Source organism: Magnolia sinica, chromosome 15 (genome assembly GCF_029962835.1).
Source record: "Magnolia sinica isolate HGM2019 chromosome 15, MsV1, whole genome shotgun sequence".
Lineage (NCBI taxonomy): Eukaryota > Viridiplantae > Streptophyta > Magnoliopsida > Magnoliales > Magnoliaceae > Magnolia > Magnolia sinica.
The window spans coordinates 23,473,428-23,481,092 of record NC_080587.1 but is presented as its reverse complement, the minus strand read 5'-3'; the positions used below and the strand labels follow the sequence as shown (position 1 = coordinate 23,481,092).

The 7,665-nt window shown below is 38.6% G+C and overlaps 1 long non-coding RNA gene across 2 annotated transcripts; it reads right to left on the bottom strand.

Moving 5' to 3' along the window:
• Nucleotides 1–347: 347 nt before the first annotated feature.
• On the bottom strand, nucleotides 348–4,528 carry LOC131227953 (uncharacterized). Of its 2 annotated transcripts, none has more exons than XR_009162647.1 (3): nucleotides 3,297–4,528; nucleotides 3,097–3,196; nucleotides 348–562 (listed from the first exon to the last, which is right to left on the bottom strand). It is a non-coding gene; the product is annotated as an uncharacterized LOC131227953 (long non-coding RNA). The 2 variants fall into 2 exon arrangements; XR_009162648.1 differs by having other exon boundaries at nucleotides 348–552.
• Between the last annotated feature and the right edge of the window lie 3,137 nt (nucleotides 4,529–7,665).

Genomic DNA, 7,665 nt, shown 5'->3' with positions numbered 1-7,665 from the left:
TGTCTACTTCAATAATGCTCTCATCTGTTTGTTGCTAGGTTACTTTGACCAAAAATATTTTTCCCTTTTTTTATCATGCTTCTGATTCTGTGATGTGGGTTGAGAGATACTTGCAGTAATTACAGTCCCCCAACTATATCAATATTGCACTCTCCCTATATAATATTTGTGGGTTTTTTTTTTTAATGCTCAATACACACTCTCAGTCTCTCACACCCACACACATGTGATATTTCTCAATTAATCTCTCATGAAATTACCACACGATAGACTATTGACACATATGAGTCTTAAAGTTTTAGCATAGCCATGCAACTAGATAGCATCGTGAATGAGGTGGCCATATCTGAAGTTTCAAGCCGAACGGATGGTGGAAACCCTGTGATCTTGCATCTTGGACGACTTTTGGGCCTCTTTAACCTAAATGGCTTGATTTTCTTGGATCCTGGGTGTGTAAATTCTTCAATCTTGATCCCATGGAGTCTCGTCCATTGCCTTGGTGATGCTTGAGCATTAAATCCATACTTTTTGCATCCTTTCCCGTCCACGCTCCTAGATTCACCTTGCATTACAAACACGATGGGCATTAAACAGTATCATGTTCGTAAAAGCAAGTAATAACTAGGGTCTAATATGCAATATTCGACCCTCAACACAACCCTCAACCAGCATTTTGCTAGTCTCGAGCAAAGTATGCGAAAAATATTTTCAGAAATACAAGACAATTCCTGTAAACTTAAGTGACTTGTGAAAAAAATAGTCAAGATGCGATAATTCTAAGATTCATGAATGGTGAGTAGTATTTTCTCCTGGAATCAAGCTCACGGTAAACTTCATAATCAAGTTCAAAATATTAATCCATTAATTAGAACAATTCTAAAAATTGAGTTTCATGAGTGTATAGTGTAATCTTGACTTATCATCATTAAAGTTCATTTCGCCAATTCATGATACTATTGGTAAGCAACAAAAGCATTCAGGACACCCAAAAACTAAACGTGCCTCATAGATTATTCTTTCATTCTTCCAGATTTTGACTTCTTCTTCTTTTTTTCTTTTTTCTTTTTTTAAATTTTAAAGTAACGCCGAGGGGAATCAGATCTTCACCTCTAGGGAGCAAACTTATGGTGAAAACTAGTAGCTCAGCCTGTTTCGAATGTGAACCTTGGGAAATCAAATCTTCATCTATAGGGAGCAAACTTATGATGAAGATTATTTGACTAACCCTTTCAATTCTTCTTTATAAACTGATGCTAAAATCTTTTCAGGTTGGTTCATTTCATGCTTAGTGATTACCAAGTTAATCATTCAATATCGAACCGGAACCTTAATGTGTAAGCGAGATGTGATATGTGAAATCATGACTCAATCAATGTTTACAACTTCTAATCATGGATTAATAACTTGAACTTAACTGTGAAATCTAACAGACAACTGAATCCAAGAGTCATAAATTACTAATATCACGTATCTTTTAATTCTAAATCCAAGATTGCCGTCAAAATCACTTCAAATTCAGAAGAAATTCCAAAAAAAATTTAAAAATTTTACAATTTTTGCTCAAGACCAAGAAAATACTGATTAGGTAACCTAATCTCCCACCCTCAACCTAAAATCTACATTGTCCTCAATGTAAAAGAGATGAGCATGCAATGCAAATGAGACAATGAAATTGAAAGAGAAGTTATTTTAGTCCTCAAGCAAAACAAAAATAACGAAAATAAAATCCTACCTATACCACTTTCACAGGTGCTCTCGATTGCATTTAGCGTATGCAACAAGCCTTTAAACCCCTAGGTTGCCCCTAGTGGACGAGTTGTAGTCTCGTGAGGGTTTGCAGTAATGTTACCCACAAACATTGAACTAACTAACTAAGAAAAAAGAAATGAAATGAAAGGTTGGGTTGCCTCCCAGGAGCGCTAAGTTTAACGTCTTCAGCCAAACAAGCAATGAAAGCAACTATGGACCATGAATTAATCAATCTTGATAACCTGGGTCCTCCAAATAAATTTTCTCAACATCTTGATTAACCAAATCCTCCAAATATGGTTTCAGCCGTTGACCATTTGCTTTGAAAATATTCCCATCATTTAGATTTTTAATCTCAACTGCTCCATGAGGAAATACTTTTACTACCTGATAAGGACCATACCATTGCGAACGTAGTTTTCCAGGAAAGAGACGTAACCTGGAATTATACAATAATACTTTCTGGTCCGGTTCAAATGTCTTGCAAAGAATTGAATTGTCATGAAAAAATTTTGTCCGTTCTTTATAAACTTTTGCATTCTCATATGCCTCATTTCGAATTTCTTCTAACTCATTGAGTTGAAGTTTACAATGCGATCCAGCCTTGTTTAAGTCAAAATTAAAGGTTTTGATGGCCCAATAAGCACGATGTTCTAATTCCACAGGCAAGTGACATGCTTTCCCAAAGACAAGCCTATATGGGGACATTCCAATCGGGGTTTTGAAAGCCGTACGATACGCCCAAAGAGCATCATTCAGACGTTGCAATCAATCCTTGCGATCAGGGCGAACTGTTTTCTCTAAAATTTATTTAATCTCCCGATTCGAAACCTCTACTTGACCACTTGTTTGTGGATGGTATAGTGTTGCAACTTTATGGGTGATGGAATATCTCTTCATTAAAGATTTAAACAATTTGTTGCAAAAATGAGTACCCCCATCACTTATAATTGCTCGAGGAGTACCAAAACGAGAAAAGATATTTTCTTTCGAGAAGCGGACCACAACTTTGTGATCATTTGTTTTACATGGCACTGCTTCAATCCACTTCGAGACATGGTTGACAACCACAAGGATATACATATAACCGAATGACAGGGGAAATGGACCCATGAGGTCAATACCCTAAACATCAAATATCTCAACAATGAGAATATTGGTAAGTGGCATCATGTTCCTGCGGGAAATATTACCCATATGTTGGCATCTATCACATGTAGGACCTGTACGTTATGTAACTGCTTCATTTGCTAATCAAGAAACTTTAAGAGATATTTGATGGGAAAGATTAAGGCATCTTTTACGATTAATAAACTTAAGTGGAAAGCTCAAAGAGTGAGTCCAAACCTTTGATTAATTATGAGATGGAATCAACTTGAGTCCAATAGCAATGTCCACACCCAATTGACTTCGATGAGAGCGAACTAATGTAGTCTCTACTAAATACCTATACTCAACCAACACAAGAAGATAAATAACCTGGCATATTATTATTATTACAATTTATTTATTTATACTACTACAAGGTGACAAGAGAGTCAGCTCACCTAGTTGTCGACTCATCCTTGTCATGGCCTCAATTTAGTTTAAACCGCAAGATCGTCGAGTCAACTCACCTCCCGAACTCAAACTCTCCCTTCTTTCTTTCTCTCTTATATCTCTTCTTCCCATGCTCCTCTTTTTCTTTCTTCCCTGCTGGAACTCCAGCAAGTATCCAACCCGAATCAGGACTAAATCCAACTCGGTCCAGTCAGACTCGGTTTCAGCCGAGTCGACCCGGCAGTCTCAAGGAAATCAAACTATCTCTCTCTCCCTCTTCTATTCCTCTCTTTTTTTTCCTTTTTCCTTCTTCTTCTTTCCTTTTTTTTTTTGCTGGAATGTCCAGCAAGAATCTGGACCGAGTCAACTCGGACTCAACTCAGCAGCGAGTTGACTCGACTCCCAACTTTCTCTCTCTCTTTTCTTCCCTTTTTCCTTCTTCCTTTCTTTCCCTCTTTCGCTTCCTATTTTCTTCCTTCTCTCTCCATTGCACCGTCCAGCGACCTGGACCAGTCAGCGACTGGGTTGCGCTCGACCTGGCTAGATTGGGTTGGGACAGCAAGCACCCATCACCTCCTCATTTCCTCTTTCTTTCTCCCTCTGGCTGCTCTCTCTCCGTTCTTTCTCACCTCCCCTTTCTTCTCACTACAACTCCAGCCCGGTCTGGAGCATGCCCGACCCAACCCTTGTTGGCTCGACCCGAGCTCAGCAGCAACACGAGCCGGTGCGGCAACATTTAGTGCAACAGTAGGTCGGACAGCTCTTCATCTCTCCCGCCTACTCTCTGGTTTTCTTTCTTTCTTCTTCTTCTTTCCTTTCTTCTCCTTTCTCTCCATCCCAGCAACTCCTGGAATGAGTCGGCCCGACCCAACCTGGTGCGGCAGCGGCGCTCGATTCCTCCCTCTTTCGTTTCTCTTTCGCGTTTTCCCTTTTTTTTTTCTTTCCTTTTCGGATGGCTGCCCTAAAGGGAGGGCTTTTATAAGCCACGTTAGCAACCTTTTGGGGTTTAGAATGCTAATCCGGGATTAGCCGTAGTTTGCATTTTCACACAAACTAAACGCCCCGAGAATTGCTGATCGAGTGGAATCCCCTGTGAAAGGCTATAAGGCTTCCACATGGATGTGTTTCTGGCATGATGGTCCATCTGATGGACGTCCCAGATCACTAAATGGGGCCCACCAGGAGGTGGTGTGTTTTGCCAGCTAACGGAGAAGATGACTCCATCGGTAATGGTAAACCAGTGATGGATGGCTAATCTTCCTATCCATCACTCGTGGACGGCGTGGATACGATCAAGGAGCACAATGGGACCCACAAAATGGACGGCGATTAACGCTCTTAAGTGTTTTAGCTTCAACAGCGGCGGGAGTTGAAAACTCTTGCTATAGTTGAGAGAACCCTAAAAGGGAGGGCTAAGATTCACTCAACCGGGTGGCTGAGATTTCAGGAAAAGTTTTCACGCGGATTGCCAGCGTGGAAAGCCGAAAAACGGAGATTTCCCGTTTTAGAAACGAGTGTGTTTGTTAGCCTGATTTAAGGCTGATTTTGTGTGTACACGTGTGCAATCCAACGGCTGGATCACCATCATTCCGGTTATCCATGACCTCTGAACAAAATAGACGGTTTGGATCGACCATTGGTGGGCCATGCCCAACGCAAATGATGGCGTTTTTCAAACGCTTTCTTTGGCGGGAGAAAATCAGAGAAAAACTCTCTCCGGAGATCGGGTCAAATCGGACCTCCAGTCCAGTGCACGGCGGGTGCACGCATGGGTTGTGCACACACAACAAAGATGGGGCCCATAGGGTTGTCCTAACAGAGATCCACTCCGTTCATTCGTTTTCTCAGCCCATATTAGGTCCATTCCAAAGGATGGACTAGATCCATGGCTTAGGTGGGCCACACACGCCAATTTTGTGTTTGATTGGTGGTTTGCGTGGCACATGGTAATCTTAAGTGGAATCCAGCCCTTCCATTAGTTTCAAAATTTAATATATACTAAGTAATAAAAATCTCATTAGTATATAATATAGTATTTATTATAAACGTATATACAACTTATAATACATTGTATTTATTTTACATTTTATATTAATAATTATTTAACAATTAATAAAGTATTTAATTTATAATACTATATACCTATGTATATATTTTTTTTCCTTTTATATATGTATAAATATTAATAATAATATTCAAAGTGTACTATAGCTAATAAATACAATATTATTATATATTGATTATAATAAATATTAGTAATTTATATTTCAGATTATGTAATAAGAATACATTTACATGTTTGTTTAGCATAATACGTTAATAGTTATAGATAAGTATTTATTTATAATCATTAATATTTATAATGTATTTTTGTAATTATACATTTTTATTTTATTTTATTTTTTTTAATTTTTTTTTTGCGTTAGATTGTTAGTACACACCCATGTCGGTACACACACTCCATGTTAGCCACCCCCGTTAGGGATCGATACCAAGACCTCAAGTGTTGAAACGAGGTATTTCCACTCAGTCTGCCTGTTGAGGTATTTTTGTGATTATACATGCACATATAGTATAATAAAATTAATATAAAGTGATAAACATTTTTTCTTATATATATACTACAATAGTATATAGTTAAAGATATAAATATACATCAAATATATGATAATGTGTTGGCGTACAATTTATTTTATATATAGTTCAAATAATATACATGATTGAATATTTCATGTAACATATGTATTATTACGAATAATTATAAAATTACTTTGTATTATAGTATATATGTACAATTACATCACATTTAAAATGAATTATTAAGGTATCAACTTAAGATAGGCCACCCATCTGACTTGAGGTAGATATATAGCTCTAGATCTGATGATCACTTCTACAATTAGATTCCCCTACATATTAGTTAGACGGTAGATCTCGAATCTCGTAATTTCTCCACCATCTCGACGGTTGGATTTAGGCCAAAGTGTGAATGTTCACATAAATCGAGATTGTATTTATACTAGTTGGGTTCTCATGATAACATCCGAGTACAAAAAAGTAGGGGGTGTTATAACGCCACCGCCTCTTCCTACCTATATAAGGGAAGGTCCTCAAAGGAAGAGGTACACACAATCTCTAGCCCTAACTCCTGTGTATCCAACTAAACCCAATTTCCTGACTTCGCCATTGGAGAGTCCCTAGCATACAAGTCAGGGTCTTCTTTGTTCGCTCTTCATGCAGGTTCAGGAGCCAGGAGAAGGGGCGACCGGATTTCTGCATCAACAAATATCATGGTGGGACTTATACATAAATTTATATAGATTTGTAGTTTCAAACCATATATATTGAATTTATTTCGAAATATCATACAAGCGTGCAGCTAAATTTAGATGACTCATAGCTAACTTCAACACACACCTAGAGTCAATTAGGTACCACATTGGCCTCACCCAAGACAGTACGACTCTTACAGTCACTACCAAAAAAACGGGCAAAGCCGACGGACTTTGGGGGGTTTTAGCTACGGCTAATATCCGTCGGTATCACCGACGGATTTTAGCCGTCGGTGACAATCGATAATCCGTCGGGGAAACTTCAATTTTGGATGGTGGACGTCCAACCGTCTACCGTTTTCCCATTTTGTGGTCGCCGTGAGACTTTTTTAATTCTCATTTTTGGTGGCGTAGCCCAAAATGATGTTGTGAAATATATGGACGGCGTGGATGAAGTATATCCATCATGGTGGGGCCCATAGATCCCTCCCCTTTCCAAAGGTATGTTTACCGTTTTTTGCTTTCTGTAAAAACTGTGAGTTTTAAGCAGAATTTAAAATAGTGGTGATTCCTTTATAAAAATAATGGTAATTATATAGAGTTATCCAGACCATTCAAATAATCCGTTTGGTTGTAAGTGATTAATATTTATAATTTGTTATGTAATATAATTTTAGGCATGCAGAAAATGGTCCCTCTTGCATGTACGACTATTAATAGGCGTTTTGTTATAAACAGTGGTAGACGCACAGAATATCGGATTTGAACTATTTATCCGATTTAGAAGAGGAATTCCGAAATAACGAGCGCTCATCTGCTCTTTCGCCATTTTCATCGAGCGGGTCCCTCTCAGAGCTCTCTTTTTTCCCATTTCATCGAGCGGGTCCCTCTCAGAGCTCTCTTTTTGCCATTTTCATCGAGCTTTCATTGAGCGGGTCCCTCTCAGAGCTCTCTTTTTGCCATTTTCATCGAGCGGGTCCCTCTCAGAGGTCTCTTTTTGCCATTTTCATCAAGCAGGTCCCTCTTAGAGCTGCTTGCGTTTCTATCTTCTAAATGTGATCCGAATCTCAGCAATGGAAGCGTTAGATCAAAGATTGAAGATCTA